The sequence below is a fragment of the Phascolarctos cinereus genome, unplaced genomic scaffold (assembly GCF_003287225.1).
Source record: "Phascolarctos cinereus isolate Bilbo 61053 unplaced genomic scaffold, phaCin_HiC Scaffold_726;HRSCAF=1367, whole genome shotgun sequence".
In the NCBI taxonomy this organism is placed as follows: domain Eukaryota; kingdom Metazoa; phylum Chordata; class Mammalia; order Diprotodontia; family Phascolarctidae; genus Phascolarctos; species Phascolarctos cinereus.
Window position 1 is genome coordinate 357,310,473 of NW_027556098.1, and position 19,312 is coordinate 357,329,784.

The 19,312-nt window shown below is 39.1% G+C and overlaps 1 long non-coding RNA gene across 1 annotated transcript; it reads left to right on the plus strand.

The window, feature by feature from the left end:
- The first annotated feature begins 9 nt into the window (after positions 1 to 9).
- On the plus strand, positions 10 to 19,002 carry LOC110206369 (uncharacterized). The gene is made up of 3 exons (XR_002323890.2): positions 10 to 250; positions 1,641 to 1,753; positions 18,908 to 19,002. It is a non-coding gene; the product is annotated as an uncharacterized LOC110206369 (long non-coding RNA).
- Positions 19,003 to 19,312: the final 310 nt, after the last annotated feature.

A 19,312-nucleotide genomic window follows, 5' to 3' on the forward strand; every position in this document is an offset into this window, starting at 1 on the left:
TTGCTCGGGTTTAGCGGGAGGTGCTTGGCGCGCGCTTGTCTCCCCGCCCTTTGCAGGCGAGTCGCTGGGGGGCGCTCTCCCCGAGAGCTCCTAGAGCCCCGGGTCTCTGGGTGCCTGTAGTCAGGCGTGATGACCTTTGACTTTTCCCAGGATTGGGACTGCGCCCGCCTAAATTCGGCCAGGTGGCTGGAGTCCTGGAGGCGGTGGGTGTGATACTACCCGCACCTCCCGCCCAGCCGCGGGCCCTGAGGTAGTTTCAGCTCTGCCCCGGGCTCCTGTGGGGCCTTTCCTGAGTCTAGGGCCCTCTCTGTCAGGGCCTAACCCCTCCCTGACTTAGGGCCAACTTTGTGGGGCTGCCTGGGTTAGGGCCAACTTTGTGGGGCTGCCTGGGTTAGGGCCAACTTTGTGGGGCTCCCTGGTTTAGGGCCAACTTTATGGGGCCTTCTGGGTTAGGGCCAACTTTGTGGGGCTTCCTGGGTTAGGGCTAATTTTGTAGGGTTCCCTGCGTTAGGGCCAACTTTGTGGGGCTCCTAGAGCCTAGGGCCCAAATCCTGGGAATACCTGGATCACTGGGTTTAAGGCCTGCTTTATGCATTTTACTGTGTGTGTCTGAGGCCTGCTCTGAGGAGTCTCCCTTAGTCTAGGTTCTCTGTGGGGTCTTCCTGGGTCCTCTCTATGAAAGGCCCTTTCTTTGGGGACTTCTTCAGTTTTCCTGGGTATAAGGCTCTCCCTATGACCTGGGGCCCTCTCTTTGGAGGCTCTCTGAGTCTAAGCCTGATTTGTGGAGACTTCTTCCATCTAGAATCAAGTTCTTTGGGATCTCCCTGGACCTGGGGCCCATATAAAACTCTTAGACCCATTAATCTTTTAACTTTATGGTCTTCAAAGGATGGAAGTTGTCATTTTTCAGTCATGTCTGACTCTGTGACTCCATTTGGAGCTTTCTTGGCAATGATACTACAGTGTTTTGCCATTTCCTTCTCCAGCTCATTTTACAAATGAGGAAACTGAGGCAAACAGGGTTAAGTTACTTGTCCAGGGTCACACAGTGTCTCAGGCCAGATTTGAACTCAGGAAGATGAGTCTTCCTGACTCCAGGTCCCACACTCCAGCTGCCCCAAAGATTAGAAAGGTTCTGGTCAAACCACCTCTTTTTACCTTGCACCCACATTAGTATCACCAAAAGCTATACCTTTTATGTGGTGAGTGGTGTGGCCCACCTCACGTATAGCATGTGTGGAAGCCTTTGTCTTTTTAGATTTAGAAGCGGAAAACCAGGATTTAGATCCCAGCTTTGCTACTTTATTCCTGGGTGACCTTGGGAAAGTGTCTTCCCCTCTCTTGGGCTTAGTTTCTTCTTCAGAATAATTGAGGTAGGTGAGGGGAGAGGAAATCTGTAAGGACATAGTATAATTCTTATAAAATGCAATCATTGTTTTCAACATTTTATATTGTTAATTTTTGTTAGAGAGTTCGATCTGCAGCAGGGGAGGGCTTTGTGGGGTTTTTTTTTCCTTTTCCAGAGATGACTATAATGTAAAGACAAAATTCACTAATGAAACTTATTTAAAAATGATTAATTATAAGACGAGTGTTGGACTAGATGACCTTTCAGTTCTAAATCTGATGATTTTATTCAGGGTTAATATGAAACATAGAAGCTGCCTCTACTCCTCCAAGACTGTGAATTTGAAGTGTGGAAGCTGCAGACAACCTCAGTGATTCAGGAAGAGGAACTGTTTTTATGAGAAGGGTAAAGTATGATTCTTTGCTCAGAAACCTGGCAAAGCTAAGCAATAAAGTTTTGGGGTTTTTTTGCTTTCATCCCTAGAGAAGTACTGCCACCCTGCGGTATACTGATCCTCCTAAAACACCTCTTAAGATTTTTAGCATTTAGCACTCTGTAAATGCATTTTCTATTCACAATTTCAGCCAGCATCAAGTCAGCAAGTATAATTAAGAATCTATTATGTACCAAGGCTAAGTACTGAGATTATAAAGGCAAAAACAAGCCAGCATTGAGAATGCATTGCTTAGACCTCCTTTTTTGAAAGAACTCAGTATCCCTCTCCCGCCTTTCTTTACTGACACAAGCCATTCCCCCTGGCCTGAAATGAACTGCTTCCTCATTTCCCCTTCTTAGAATGTTTATCTTAGTTCAGGCTAAGCTCAGATACTGCCTTATTCCTTCCCTCACGTATTTTTATTGTATGTGGCAGCTTAGTGTATTAGAAGCAGGGCTAGATTTAGAGTCAGAGGACTTGGGTTTGAAATCTGACACTACAGTTTACTAAATTTGTGACAAGGGTCAAGGGGCCTTAGTTTACTCATCTGTAAAATGAAGAGATTGGAATGGATGATTTCCAAAAGTTCCTTTCAGCTTTAATTTTTTAAAATAAAATTTTGTTGACATTTTCTATTTCTTATATCACTACAATTTCCCATGTGTCCCTCCCCTGCCTCCCTGCTCCCAAAGAGCCATCCCATATGACAAGTAGTATTTTTTTAGATAGGAAAAAAAGGCACCATAACTGATAAATACATTAAAAAGGTCTGAAAACATGTGGACCTCCCACTTCCATTAAAGGATAGGTTTGGGGTGTCATCCCTCTTCATTTGAGCCCTTCTTAATCTTTATAATTTTGTTGCATTTACTTTTTTGCTCATTGTTCTTTCTATTTACATTGTTGTAATTACTGTGTATGTTGTTTTCTTGCCTCTGCTCAGTTCACTCTGTATCATTTTATATAGATCTTTCCATGCTTCTCTTTTTCCTCACATACATCATTTCTTATAGCATAGTGATATTCTATTACCTTCATGCACTACAATTTGTTTAGCCATTTCCCAGTTGATGGGCATCTGCTTTGTTTTCAATTCTTAACCATCACAAAACATGATGCTATAAATATTTTGGAGTATATGGGAAGTTTCTTCCTATCAGTGACTTCCTTAGGGTATAAATTCAATTATGCTGTCTCTTACTTAAAGAGTATGGACATTTTGGGCACTTTATTTGCATAATTCTCAATTGCTTTCTGAAATTGTTGTACCATTTCACAGTTCCACCTGTAATGTATTAATATGCCAATCATCCAGCAATCCCTCCAACTTTGACTGTTGCCATTTTTTGTCATTTTTGCCAATTTGCAGAGTATGACATGAAACCTCAGGGTTGTTTGGGTTTGCATTTTTTTTTTTATTATTAGTGATTTGGAGCATTCTTTCATGTGATTGTGAATACTCTGTAGTTCTTTTGGAAACTATTCATATCCTCTGACCATTTATCTATTGGGAAATGACTATTAGTCTTATATGTATTTATTAATTATTTACTTATCTAAGATACAAAACTTTTATTTATTTGATAAATAATAATTTCTTTGATTTGATGCAAGGATTTTTTTCTAATTTGACCACATCCCTTCTTATTCTGGTTGCATTAATGTTGTCTGAGCATAAGCTTTTCCATTTCATGTTCTCTCTTTTACTGTAAACACAGTATTATATTCCTTCAATTACTTTAGATTTTTTTTTTTTTTATGGTGGGCCTGTTCCCACTGACTCTCTTCCCCTCTGGTCTCCTCATTTGATACCCTTTCCCTTTAGGATTTTGTTTATTAGTTCCTTTTTCTCTCTTGCTTTTATCTGGTCATATATTTCTTTTCCTTCTTTTTTCCTCTCTGTCAAATAGTCTTCTTCCTCCACTCCACGTCAGCTAATTCTATCACTTAGTTTTTAAATTTCATTTTTGTACCCTTTTCCAAAAAGGATTTCCCTTACTCTCTTACTTATCCCTCTTTCTGTTTATTCTATACCCTCATTCTCTGATTCACAACCCCTATATTTATTGGCTCTTTTTTCTCTGTATTCTGCAGTCAAAGCTTCTAAAATATCCATCCCAGGATCTCCCTTCTAGGTGCTTTCTGCTACTGCCTTCATAGGAGTTGCCCCAAGGATTTCCCTTTTCAATTGTACCTTACTCTCAGAACACTGCTATTTATTGCAGGTATCAGAAAGTACTTTGCCCTGTGATAGGACCTGTCACCGAACCTGTGCCTGATTGTGCAGGTCACGATTGATGTATACCTTCTCTTGTTGATATTTTTTCTACATTTGCCTGGAAATCTCCTGGTGTCCCCATGCTCTCCCACTCCTCCAAGTGCCACTTGCTCCCAAGGGTTCCAACTTCCTCCCTCCCAGGACAAGTAGATTTTTTAAGCGCCAAATCCCAAGTATCATCCAGTGTAAGGTCTCATCTCCCTTCCCCAAACATCTCTCTTCACCCATAGGAGCGTTCATCAGTGGAACCCTTTCTCATTTCCAAAGTAAGTCCTCATTCCTTTCCACCCCTCTTCCTTCAGTCTTTCCCCCCTCCTCCTTACCCACTCCTCTATAGGCTCTTCTCTTTTTGAGACCACAGAGGTCACCTTCCCCTCATTGCTAGCCCTTGATTTGACCCCAGTGCATCACTTACTTCTCGATAACTCCCTGCTCCTCTCCTGCCTTTCCATGTACCTTCCCATGTTGTAATGTAGTTCCACAAAAGAAGTATTCATCTGTACACAATGTTGCTAAGTTCTGTCCATAATACCATCCGTCTACCTCTTCACTGTTACCCCTACCAGATTTCTGCCTTCACCCCTGTTTCCTTGTATACATTTATTAGAACATTCTTTCACTCCTGCAGTTCTGTTATTTGGGGTGTTTGAGAGGCAAATCTCTTCTGTTCTGATTTTCTTTCTACTAATGTTTGTAACTCTTCTTTATTATTGAATGTCCAGGTTTTATGTCCTCTATGGTTAAGTTCAGATTTGCCGGATAGGTTACTCTGGGCTACATTCTGAGCTCCATTGCTCTTCAGAACACATCCATTCCCTCCTCCTTTTTCTGGTGGGTACAGAACAGTCTTGCTTTGTTCAAATGTCCTTGCCTTTGTATTTGAAGGACCTTCTAATGCTTTGCAGATTTTGTTGTTTCTGAGTTGATTTATTAAATTTAACCACTAAGTGTCTTGGAGTTTGCAACCTTGAGTTTTTTGTTTGTTTCTGGAAGCAATCTGTGAATTCTTTTAACTGGAATTTCATTTTCTGTGTTTAGAAGTTCTGAGTGGTTCTCTTCTATTATTTCCTTCATTATAGTGTTAAGGTTTTTTGTCCTGTCATGTTCTTCTGGAAGATCTATAATCGTTGGGTTGTCTGTGTGGCCTGTCTTCGAGTTCAGTATGTTTTGCTTGCATAGTGAGCATGTTTTCTTTTACTATTATTGTTTTTTTGTTTCTCTTCTTCTAAGTTGTCCTTCACTTTTATGTATTTGCATTCCCAATCTATCATTCTCTCTTTTGTTTCTTTGATGAGGCTTGCCACTGCAGATTTTCTATTCTGTTCATTATTTTTGCTGTGCAGGACATAAATTCTCTCATAATTCTTATTTTTCTTTTAAACCACTGAAGAATAGACAGGGTCCTCCTGTGTCTCATCAAGTGTTGGCTCATTTTCTTTTAATTTGCCATATTTATTTATAGAGGCCTGAACTCATTTGCCAGATCTGGAGGCCATATTTCCTTCTGTGGTCACCATTTTTCTTGTTGATTTATCTGTTTATGTTCAAGATCTATGAGTTTTCTTCTTCCTGAAATCTTTGGTGCTTTCAGTCTCCCCCCCATCCTACCCTCCCCCACCCAATCTTCCTTATCACTCACTTTCTGACTCCCTCCCTTCTGATTATGTTTTCCTTGGGAGCTGCATCCCAAAGCATCTCAACCTTCTCCCACACTGGGCACTTTATAGTTCACCAGCTTAGGTGTTTTCCTCAAGCAACTTTTGGATGGTCACAACTGACTCCCGCTGGATGCTGTGCTCTTTCCCTCAGGCATGGTGGAGTGCTGCATAGCCTCCCACATGCATAGTGTCCTGTCCTAATGACCTGTCTTGTTCCCTCTGTTCCTTCATTCTCTAGCCAGCACTAGCTAGAGCAAACTTTTTTGCTTCTGAAGGCAAAGCTGGCTGTCAAGGCCTGGGCAAACTTCCACAGTCTAGAACTAAGGACTCTGTGGCACTGGAAAGGGGATGGGAGGAATGAAGTGCAATGAAGGATTTTGTTGCAAGACTGTGTCATATCCTTGGGTCTGCTAGCATGATCTTGCTCCTGGTAGTACAGGAGGTTGGGGAGGTCGGAAAGAATGGGCTCAGGGTCAGTGAGCATCAGTTCCTGTGGATTGAGAGTTTTTTCTTTACCTGCTTTTGAGTTCCCGATATTGTAGACCATGGAAAAAGCTGAGATTTGAGAGGTCATGGAGAGTAGAGAAAATGTCTAGTCTGCCATCTTGTTGCTCACTTGCAAGACCCAATAGCTCTTTCCAGCTTTAATTCTGCTACCTTTGAGGCAATTCATTGGGTAGATTATTTCCGTTCATTTAAACATTGACAGCGTTGTAGACAAAAAAAAGTAATACTACATTTGCCCAAAAGCACAATAAGGAATCTAAAATGTTTATAAATATTGGGCAAATAAACTAAAGTGTAAGGGTTTTATGGAGTATCCAGTAATTCTTTGCTTTTGAAAGAAACTTTTAGTCATATGATGCTATTACATTCCAGATTTCCTAGCAAAATAACTGCTTGTGCTCTAAAAGAACATCCAAAGCTATAAAACATAGGCCAACGCACTCTTTCCCCCTCAGCACTTATGTATGTGGTTTGTTTAGCTGTCTCTGTCTTTTTGTTTGTGCTCTATATTCCTTACTAGTTGTGCTTACTGTATTCCTTGGAAACTCCTTGAAGAAAGGGATCATGATTTCCATTTTTTTGTGACACTGTACTTCTCAAATACTATACGCAGTGTTCTCATAGATTAAGAATGATATAGTAAAATTCACTAATCTCACTTTCCCTAGTAGCAGGCATCAGAGGCATGTACCACCACCACACTCACTATAGCATGATTTTTTAAATACAGGCTACAAGGATGCAGAAGGAACAGGTTTTTAGAGCAAATTAATTTTCCAAATGAAAAATAAGTGGCAATTCAAAAGATATACATTGAGAATATTTTCCACTAGTAATAGATGTATCTAATTGTCCTTTTGCAGTGAAGTTAATTGAGTCTTAAAATAATGTGATAATGTGTATAATGCAATTTTTTTATATTAACAATATTCCCCATTTTCTATATGGAAAAATCTTCCTAGATTTTTAATATCTTTCATAATGTCCGCTATCATTACATACACTTTTGTAACTTCACTGTCATCCATGGTGAATTTGTTTTGAAATTATTTACTCATCTTGTCTGTTCTCTGTCCAGTTTTATCTTTAAATGTCCAAAGATTGACTTTGCTCAGTTGACTTTCTCACTGAGATTTCTCTAACCTGCTCTGCTTTTCTTTCTGGGTTGTTGAATGCTACTAGAGGAAGTCAGGCAATTGTGCCTGCCAGGTCCACTACAAATCCATGTTAAATAATCTCAACTAGATTTTTGATGCTACTAATTGTCTCTCCCGCACTCCTTACAGTGACTGCCCTAAACCTCCTCTTCTGACCTCAAGCCCTGAATTTCCTAAATTCATAATTCACCAAGAAGATTGAGATCATTAATTATGGGCTCTCTTTGTCTCCTCTGCACACCTTTCTGTGTCATCAGCAATCTTTTCACTTGCACCAGTTACAGGGGATGAAGTGGCTCATTTTGGTAAGATTTAACATTTCAGTGTGTACCTTTGATCCATTCCTCTGCCATTTCCTCTAGGAATTTGACCCATGCATGCATCTCTGTATCACCGGCCCCCATCACAATATCTTGTACATAGTAGGTAACTAATAAATATTTGAGAATTTAAATAGCATTGAAGAAGAAATTCAGTAGAGAGAAAGTTAGACTTATACTTAATCAAAAAACAAATTTAGAAATAAAGGATAGAGGAGTTGTGGCTAGATGCCAAAGTGATCTAGGGGTTTTAGTGGACTGTAAGCTAAAATTGAATTAATAGGGCAAAATGGCAACATAAAAAAAGCAACTATGATCTTAGGATTTATTATTAAGAAGTTTATTATCCAGAATTAAGGAGTTAGTCATCTGTTGTATGCTACACTGGTGAGACAACGTTTAGCAAATATATTCCATTTTAGATGATATTTTAGGAAGGACATTGATAAGCCAGAGAGAATCCAAAGGAGAGCATGCACTCTGTCCTAAAGTCTATGATAGAGGAGAAGAAAACTGGGAATAGTCTGATATGCGCCCTAAATTTTGGCAAAGCAGATTTCATTGGGTCAAGAGAAAAAAATAAGTAGGACCCCATGGACTGAAGTTATGTTGTTATTGTTCTTTTTTCTTCCGTTCCTCTTCTTGCCCAGTCCTCATCTTCTCTAGCTTCTTGTTGGAGGAACCAACAAGAAGAAAGTCTATTCTGGATCTGAGTCACTAACAGGGAGGAACAGGTTGTTGGCACAGAAATGATGGGAACCTTGAGATGAAATGACCATTCTGATAAAGAGAGAAGAATTAGGCTCAATCTAATTTTAGAAAAGCAGATTTTAAAAAGGTCAGAGGAAACATGGGAGTAAACTATTTCTACAGAAGTTATCTCAAGAGCAATGGAAGAGGCTATAAAGGTCCTACAAAGAGTAACCTGCCCAGGGTCCCTCCCCTGTACTACCTATCCCCTTCTCAGATCCTGGCATTTTGGACTCTGATTCTACCACACTAATGAAACTATTCGCTGAAAGGTTACCAGTGGTCTCCTTATTTCTAAATTTGATGCCCCTTTCTCAATTCTCATCCTACTTGACTCTGTCGCTTCTGACTCTGTTGACTCATCTCCTTGATGCTCTCTCTTCCTTTACTTTCCATGACACTCCTCATTCTCCCCTGCCTGTCTATTCACTCTCAGTCTTCTCTGCTAGATCATAATCCATTGACCACCCCTAAGAGTGGGCATCCAACAAGTTCTGTCCTGGGCTACCTTCTCTGTGCTATATTTATACTCTTTTCCTTGATGAACTCATCTGCTTCTTTGAGCTCACAGGTGATTCCCTTTTTTTTTTTTAAATGTCTAGCCCTAATATTTTTTTCCTGACCTCCAGGCCTACATCTCCAATTGCTTGTTAGAATCTCCACCTGGATATCCCATAAACATCACACATTCCACTTGTCTAAAGTGGAGTTCATTATCTTTCCTCTCCTCCAAACTTCCCTATCTCTTAAAGGAACCATAATTGTCCAGGTCAACTGGGTTTGTAACTTTAGTCTTATATATGACTCTTTCCCCTTCATTCATTCCCCCATATCCAGTCATTTGCCAAGTCTTGTCACCTCCATGACAGCTTTTGTCTCTGTTGTCTACTCTCCATTCATATGACTACTATCCTAGTTGGGTCTCTTATTCTACCTTTCCTGGATTATGGTACTAACCCCCTACTTAGGCTTCCAGCCATCTATCTCCTTTCTAATCTGTCCTTCACATTGCTACTGAAATAATTTCCTTAAGGTACTGGTCCAACTGTATAACTCTCCTGCCAAAAAAACATAATTCCTTATTGCATCTGGAATTCCTTGGTCTGGGATTTTTGGCCCTCCACAATCTGGCTGTAGCCTATCTTTCTAATTTTGCTTCACATTACTGCCTTTTAATAACTCTCTTCTAGCCAAACTTGGCTACTGCTGTTCTCTAAACACAACATATCCATCTCCTGCCACTCCCATGTTAGGAATGAGTTTCTTCCTCATCTTTGTTTTTCAGAAACCTTCATTTCCTTTAAGACTCCACTTGTGTGCCACCTCCTCTGTAAAGCCTTCTCTGAATTCCCTCATTATTATTGCTGTCTCCATTGTCTAATATTCCTAGAGCCCTTTGACTAATCTCTCCCTTACCTATTCACTCACTACCCTATATTAAAGGACTCTCTATGATGACTCAGTGGATAGTGTACTGAGCCTGGAGTCCGGAAGACCTGACCTCCAACACTTAACAGCTGTGGGACCCTGGGTAAGTCACTTAACTTTTGTTTGCCTCAGTTTCCTCATATGAAAATGGGGATAGTAATAGCACTCATGGTTGTTGAGAAGATGAAATGAGATAATAATTGTAAAGTTCTTAGCACAGTGCCTGGCACATAGTAAGTGCTATATGAAGGTTAATTGTTGTTGTTTTTCATCATCATTATTATTATACAGTATATCCAAACAAGTTGTAAACACCTGGAGGTTAGAAGGACTGTTTTGTTTTTTGTCTTTGTATCTCTAATGCTTAGCACTTGCCTTGTTATGTAGCAGTGCTGGAGAAACAACTTCATAAATATTTGTTGATTGAATAATCCTTACTCTGGCTTAGAAATTACTGTCTTCCCACCCACCTATATTTTGAAGATAGTCTTGACATAAAAGAGCTCTCACACTATCTCTCTCCATTTTGTCCAATCCATTCCTCTGAGTTAGAGTACAGTTTAGACAGGTAGGGATTTGCCCTGTTTTAATGCATCTGCTAAGAAAGAGCTGCGTCCTTCTTCAGTTGTTCTTTCCAGAATCTTGCTTGTTCCAAGATGGAGCCCTCCCTTTGACTGACTACAGATATTTCTGTGTTATTGAAATAGAACAAGACTTTGAGGAATTCTTAAAACAAAAGTATGAATGAACCGCTGAGGACAAAGCACACCTGAAAATTTGCTAGCACAAAACCCCAGCCAGCTGTCAGGATATCCTGTCACAGAGAGAAGTTAGAGCGAGTGAATGATGATGCCCCACCTCAGGAACCTTTGTCATGTCCTTTCAGCTGCTTTAAGAGCAAATCTTTATGTAGGTTGGCTTTACTGAGCTCCCTGCATCACTGCCATATAATAATAATAGCTCACATCATGGAATGCTTTTATCTCAGAAGAATCAAAATTGTAGGCGATTCCAAGAGCTATGTAAAGATCTATCTATGTTGTGTGTGTAGGCTGTAGTATATGACTAAAAATGACTTGTGCCTCATGAGAAGTGCCATTAAAGGCATCATCGAGGACACAGGAGTGGAAAAGGAGGTGGGTGAGAGTAAGAATGACAGACAGCTCCAGGGCTGCACTCATGCCCTACCAAATATTAAAAGAATCAGAGGAAGACTTTTAGCACATAGAACAGATCCTTTATGGAAAATTTTCAGAAAAATGAATAAGAATTACACTGGATGAGAAGGCATACAAGGGTTGTGATCTGCCCTGATGGAGAAGGAATCATTGTAATTACTGATGCATTGAAGTAAACTCACTTATATAGTGGGGTTTTGTTTTGTTTTGTTTTGTTTTGACTTGACTTACAAAGCACTTTACATATACTGTCATACTACCAAGGACCTGACCATCACACACAGTCACATCAGGTGTGGTATTCACACCTTATCAGTATCCTCTGATTGGAAGGGGAAGTGAGGAGCACTTTCCATGGAGGGCCCCCAAGTCAGCCATCTCTTCATTTCCCATTGCACTCCTTTGGACTTCTCTATCATGTCCCCATACCTGATATCTTCCCATCCTTGCCCCATCCCTCATCTTCTCAGCTTCCTTTTATGTGTGGTCTTCTTCTCTTAGTCTATAAGCTTTTTGAGGGCAGGGACCATCTTTCTTTTTTGTATTTGTATCCCTAGTGCTTAGATCAATGCCTGGCACACTGGAGATTCTTAATAAATGTTTATCCACTATTTATTTGAGCAGTGTAATGACCCTCTGATGTAAGTAGTCACCAGTATAACCATTTTTATAGCTGAAGGAAACAGGTATAGAGAGGAATAGAGATGTATAATCTATATCAAATCACTTGACTTCTCAAGTAGGGAGAGAATTTTTTTTTAATAGATGTTGAGGCAGCTAGGTGGCACAGTGGATAGAGCTCCAGCCTTGGAGTCAAATCTGGCCTCAGACACTTGACACTTACTAGCTGTGTGACTATGGGCAAGTCACTTAACCCCAACTGCTTCACCAAAAAGCAAAATAAATTAAAAATGAAGGTTAAAAAAAATTGTTTATATGTAATTGAGGGAAAAAAACAATATAAGAGGAATAGTGATTTATCCAGTGTCATAGTGTAGGTGGCAACACCAGAACTGAAACCCAGGTTCTTCGACTCCAAATCCACACTTACTACAGTACCCTAATTCAACTTCTGCCTTTGTTGCATTAGGAAGAAAAAATGATTGCTTCTAATTTTGATCTGTTTCTTTAAAGAGCCTCCAGCTGGGAAAGGCTACCTTGCAGCAAGAAACTCTTCCGAAGTTACTGTTTGCAAGAACAAATAACCTTTTAATGTGTTTTCAGCAATTCAACAAGTATTAAATGTCTGTTGTGAGCATAACACTGTGCAGGGAGCACAAAGATGAAAAAAATGGGACAGTTCCTATTCTCAAAGAACTTATATTCTGTTGAGTGTGGGTTTGGAGTGGGGCTGGGAGGGTAATTTTCATCACATTATAAATTCTTCTGAGATAATATCTCAAGGGCATAGATAAAAAAAATAAGAAGGATTAACCACCACAACAAAACTATCCACTATTAATCTATGGATTATATTCAGACTAGGTGCTGACATTCATAGGATCATAAATTTAGAGCTGAGAGAGACCTTAGCGGTCATCTACTCCAGCCTCCTCATTTTACTTCTCACTGAGCTTACAAGGATCCTTTCCTCTCTTCTTTCCTCTCTTGGCCTGTCCGTTAAATCCAGGCATTCACCCTGAAGTATTTGGCAGACAGTACTTCCTGCAAATTAGGGAAGACTTGCTCTGTATTCCACTTCTAGGCAGTTATTCATTGCTGTGTGACCTCTAGGCTTTTGCCTATACTATGTGGAGACTAATGCATCAGAGGCCATCGTGGGCAGTGTCTTCCTACCACAATTTGTGAGCTGTGAGATTTGTATATCATATAGACCTCAGCCTAGAAAGAAAACTAATGAACTTCAAAAAGAAAATTCCTTATCTTCTTAGTTATCAGTGGTGTGTCTTTTTGGGAAGCATTTTTGTTCATTAAATCAGTGATGTTAAACTCAAATAGAAACACAGGACCACTAAACCACACATAAGGATCCCTAGATGCTATGATCCTGTGATCCTATTGAACACTTAGTAGGTCAGCTACTGGTATCATGAGCTACAGGGACTGCCCTTTGGGAGCTTATAAAATATTTTTAGAGATAAAATATCTATAGTAGGGGCAACTGGGTGGCACAGTAGTTAGAGTACCCATCCTGGAGTCCAGAGGACCTCAGTTCAGTGTGGCCTCAGACCTTGTGTGACCCTGGGCAAATCACTTAACCCCAGTTGCCTCAAAAAAACATACATGTGTGTGTGTGTGTGTGTGTGTGTGTGTGTGTGTGTGTGTGTGTATAGTATAAGCCTAGCTAAATTTTAGAGAGCTTTATATATTTGCATGTGCTTATCTTACATAACCAGTTCCAGAAATTGGGGACATTTAAACTCTACTCTTGGGTGAGTCCTATAATAAGGAGTCAGAGATATGCAAAGTGTCAATTAGGTGGCCACAAGGTATCAACAAAGAGAAGAGGATATTCTAGCCCTGTAAGATGAAGTCTAGGACTTAGATGTGAATATCTATTAAGGGGCATAAATCATTTGAACATAGTTATAGGGCCATATGAAAATGATAGATTTGGAGATCATTTAAGTGTTAGGTTCATAAATTTAGAGTTGCAGTGGACCTCAGAGGTCATCTAGTCCAATCCTTTTATTTCATAATGAAGAAACTGAGTCCCAGTGAGGGGACCTGGATGTATCCAAGGAAGGATAGATGTGCCCAAAGTCATACATGTAGCAGGTATGGGGTGTTCAGGGAGGACTAGATCCCCTGATATAAGGGTTTGCCCAGCCCCTGTCAGGGCTGTTCATCCAACTTTGGTGTGTACTTGTCACTCATCTCTCACCTACAGCTCCAAGAAGCTGGAGCATGAACACCCCAGTAAAACATCTTGGCAGACCAGGTTGAGGGTAATGGATAGCCCTCAAACCCATCAGTGAATTAGGAAAATGTCTACTCTAAGCATGTGAAGACTTTCCCTAGCAGAGTGGGTAGATGAGAACAATTTATTCCAACATCCATGAAGGTGGCTGAAGCAGGTGCTGTGGAGTGCTTAGAGCTTGGTCAGACATTGAAGATGCCAAAGTCATCCACTGTGTCCCAGGCCATCACCAGTTATCTTGATTTTTGTCCTGCTACTGGACTTTGATGACTTAGGAAGAGAGAATGAGGCTGATGACCTTGTTCAGCTCTTCCTCTTTTAAATCCAGTTCATGAACAAGTCAAGACATCACCTGTGATGTCATTGGTCCTCTTTGAAACGAAGGAGAAACAACAGTAAAACTAGGATTTGAACCTAGTTCCTTTGAATCCAAAGCCTACAGTCACCATTGTACCAAGCAGTTGGTATTATATATAAATATCTTTTTCTCCCTGTTCTGTGAGGAGCTCCAGGTGGGCAGGAGCATTGTATGTATATAAACATATTTTTATATATTTTTATATTTATATCCACACACACAGATAGGTCTTTCTATCTTCCAGCCTGGCATAGAGCCCTACAAATAATAGGTACCTACTATTTTTGGAATTGCTAATAGTAATAATAATAATGGATGATACTATATAATACTTGATGGTTAACAACATCTTTTACATGGATGCTGTACCTCTAGTTCTTAGTTGGAAGCAGACTGCCAGGTATTGTGCTTACCAAAGCACTGATTTGGGAATTGAGGGGGTGTGGATTTCTTTGTTCTTTCTGGTTTTGTTTATTGTGATAAAATTGTGCTCTGATACTTTGTAACAGAAATAATTGCAAGGATGGAGTGGGTGCCATCCTTCCAAGTTATTTTGTGCCAAGATATTTCCAGAACTCAGGAGAGCAAACGGAAAAATCCTCTATCCCTGTTCCTGTAGGTGATTCATACTTTGTGCTATAAAGGAATTTACACAAGGGGTGAAGAAATTAAGAATACAAGGCAGTGTGCAATAAGGGCTAGGTGAGCCATACCGATAGCCTTTCATGTATATAAATAAGTGGTTATACTAGATTCTGTTCAATTCAGCATACATTTATTTATGCCTTATATATATCTAAGGCCTTGGATTCAGTGCTTGGGGAATACAAGGATTAAAGATGACACAGTTGAAGCCCTTAAGAAACATTGTAATCTAGTAAGGGGAGGAAATATATACAAATATTTACAATATAAATTAGACAGTTATGCTGCAGGGCCTGAGAGAATCAACCAGATGGATAACTTCTAGCTGGAGGATTAGAAAGGCCTCATGGATCGGGGACTTTAAAGAAGGAAAAAGAGCTCAATAGGCAGAAATGGGGGAGGGAGAGTTGGGGTTATCTGTTTCATGAATGAAAGCTACAGGTACAAAGGTAAGGACTTAGGGAGACAACAGAACAAGATCAAGGAACGTGGGTAATCCAGTTTGGCTGAACTGTAGTCAGTTATGAGGAGATAAAATAAAAATCTAGAAAGGTAGATTAGATTATCTGCATTAAGAGCCTGCTATGTGCAGAAACTGTGAGGGATAGTAAAATGAAGAATGCACAATCTCAGCCTTTGGGGTTTTAAGGTCTAGTGCAGAAGTTCTTAACCAGGAGTTAATCCCTATAGGATCCATAGATAGATTTCAGGGGGTCCATGAACTTGTGTAGGGGAAAAAGTAATGTTTTTATGTTGACCAAACTTTGCTTTCTTTGGTTATCCTATATACTTTATGTATTTAAAAACATTCTGAGAAGGGGTCTGTAGGCTTCATCAGACTGCCAATGGGGTCCCTGACACAAAAGGTAAAGAACTGGTTTAGTGTCAAGAAAAAGACAGAGTTAAAAGGGATCTCGGAGGCCGTATAGTTCCACCTCTACCACAACATCACTATAAGTGATCATCCAGACTTTTCTTGAAGATTTCTAATAAGAGGAAATCTATTATCCCCAGAGGGTGCCCGTTTCCATTGTTGGACAGCTCTCATTATTAGGAAGTTTTTACTTACACCAGTCTTTATTATGCTTCATTTCAGTTTCTACTCATTGCTCTTATTTCTGCCCTTTAGGACTAAATAGAATGTATCCCTTTTTCATGTGCTAGCTCTTTAATACTTAAAGACAGCTATCAAATCTATCCCTATGTGTTTTCTAGGCCAAGCAATTGACCCTCATTTGTAATGATCTCAAATTCCTGGTCAATCACCAGCTCATGTCCTTCTTAAAATGTGGCACACAACACTGAGCACAATTTAGATACATTCTGACTAGGGTGCAGTACAACAGGAATATCACCTCCTTTCATCTGGACAGTTTGATTCTCAACACATTTGCTTCTTTAACTTTTGGGTCTCACTATTGAGATCTCACTGGCCTTATAGCCCACCAAAACCCTAACATCTTTTTTACATAACCTTCTGCCTAATCTTGCGTGTCCCACTTTTTACTTAGGAAGTTGATTTTTAATGCCACGGTGGCAGGGTGGGGTGGGGCTTTACATTCATTTCTATTAAATTTCATTTTCCTCTGTTTAGAAATCAAGGAGATATAAAAACAAAAAGTGTCAGTGTGACACCTGTGTGGATGTAATGTACTGCTGCACACCTCATTACCAGTAGTTGTAGTGGTGTTTGGTGTTTGTGTTTTTTTTCTATCGGTAGGCACCCACTACGTGTCAGATACTGTAGTAAATGCCGGGGATACAAAGAAAGGCAAAAGACAGTGTCTGCCCTCAAGGAGTTCACAATTTAATGGGGGAGACAATAAGCATGCAAATATATACAAACAAGCTACATACAAGAGGAGGGAAGGCACTGGAATTAAGAGCGGTTGGGGAAGGCTTCCGGTAGAACATGGGATTTTAGTTGGAACTTAAGGGAAGCCAGGGAGGTCAGTAGGCAGAGCAGAGAAGGGGAGTATTCCAGGAATAGGGAACAGTCAAAGAAAATGCCTTGGAGCCGAGAGATGGAGTATCTTATTTGTGGAACAGCCAAGAGGCCAGTGTCACTGGATTGAAGAGTACATGTTGAGGGAGTAAGGTGTAAGAAGATTGGAAAGGTAGGAGGGCCTATTTTTTTTAAGAGTCTGTAACAAAATAGACAAAAGGGAGACTATTTCAGGTGGAAACATTAGTAGTCCAAAAAAGAAGAGGCAAATTATTACATTAGAACAAAAATTTGAAGTAGTTGAATGTCATGAATGTAGTCAAAATTAACTGTAAAATAGGATGAAATGTCAAAATGCCTGAATCCATAGTACAGAATATTATAAACATGAAAAATAAAAGACAAAGTTGCACCAGCTTTTTGTGGTTTGCAAATAACTATGGGAAATAAACATAGTGATAGAAATTGAGCATCAGTTAGCTGCATAGATTGAAGATTACAATCAAAAACACATTCCTCTTAGATATTCAGACAAAGGCTTCAAATTTGTTTAAAGCACTGAAAGTAAGTGGAAAGAATAGTTCACTTTAAAAATTGAGTTTAATTGCATAATGTTAAAACTACCAGAGAGATAGCTAGTACAAATGAGGATGTAGCAGCTAAATATCCTAAAGATTTGAATAAATAATTGGAGAAGCTGGATATAATGGTCTATGGATTTTTAATGTTTTAGATTTTTTTATTTAAAATTTTTGTTTTATTGTAAGATAATGCTAAAGAGGATTTTAAGCTGAAAATCAATGCTTGTTTAGCATCCTCAAAGTCCTTGCACTCTGAAAGCATTTCCAGTTCTTTGATAGTCAAATAAGAAAGTATGGGTGACTAAAACTGTTTTTGAAGACTGTTAGCCCACTTGTTGAAAATATTGCAAGGACAACAATGTCACTTTTTAAGCTTTCATGATTTTAGGTGATATCCCAGGTCATCCAATTACACACTTCATTCATTGTGTAAGAATGTGAGTATGCAAATTTGCCAAGATGTGAATAAAGCCATCCTTACCTGTTAGTATATATATGAAGATTTAAAGAAGAGGACAGTTTAGTCTATCCTACAAAAAGTATTTCAAATAACAAGGATGATGTTTTTGTCAAATATCAGTGTAAACGTCTTTAGGTATGATATTCTGTAATTTTTTTTATTTAAAAAAATTTCCTTTTTTTATAAATACTCTGTTACTTTGTAATAAACTGGAATCAGAAATACAATTTTCTTTCCCTTTGCTGTTATATTGCATTAATAGATATTAAAAACTTATTTTTTATTTTAATTGCCTATTTCCATTGGGCTAGAACTAATTACTACATTTTACACACTTCAACTTTGAAAGTACAAATTTGAATAATGTGTTCATTCCTTCACAGTATTCATTCTGAGAACCTGGCTGTATTCACACCATCTACAAACATTAAGCAACATTGTTGCTTTTATTGTGAGATCTTTTTGGTTTATTCTTTTTATTTGTATATCTAGCAATGGATAGGGCCCATAAGTAGGTGATTAAGTATTTATTGAGGGATTGGTTTATCTTTGTCTACCAGCTAATTGATTATTATACTACTAGAGAAGGCAAATCACATCATAATGTTCTAGTGCTTAAAATGAAGCAAGAAAAAAGCATAAATAAGATAAAGCTAAATAAAGGACATTCATTTGACTTAGTTTAAATGTTCCTCTTTATTAATGTAAAGGCTTACTGAGAGCCCAGGAGGTGTTAATATCTGGAAACGTTGGAACTGTGATTAAAAAACAAAAAGCATCAGTACAACTTTTCAAAATGAGAATGTGAAAGGACATCTCACGTTTCTTCATAGAGGGTTAAATAAAGAAATTAGTTTCATTGTGTATCCAAAGGCAACAAGAAGAAACATCATTTAATGGTAGTTTTGATAATCTTGCTTGAAAATTTTCATGGTAATGATTAGCCTAAATAAACTAACCACCTCTATCTATTGCAGGGGGTGAAAAAGTGAAGAAGTTCTATGAAAAACTTGACAAGAGCCTCCAAACCAAGGCAAACTGACATTTGATATCCATAACTAATGTAAAGAAAGGTATATACAAGAGAAGACAGTGAAAAAGATATTGTAAAATATGATTTGGACCAAATAGAATGTTTTTAGAGGAAAAAACTTTGAAACTCTTTTTTTCCCCTTTCTCTCTCCATGTTCTGAAATGGTGATGGGGTACAGTCAGTACATAGTGAAGAATTTTTTTTTTTCTGAAACCACACAGAATCCAGAGAGTGGTGGAGTCCAGAGGACACATGTAGATTCAGAAGAGATCAACTCCCAGGAAACTAGGGGGAATAGAATAGATGCAATAATAATAGTAGTTAAACACATTTAATGTATCTCTTGGAG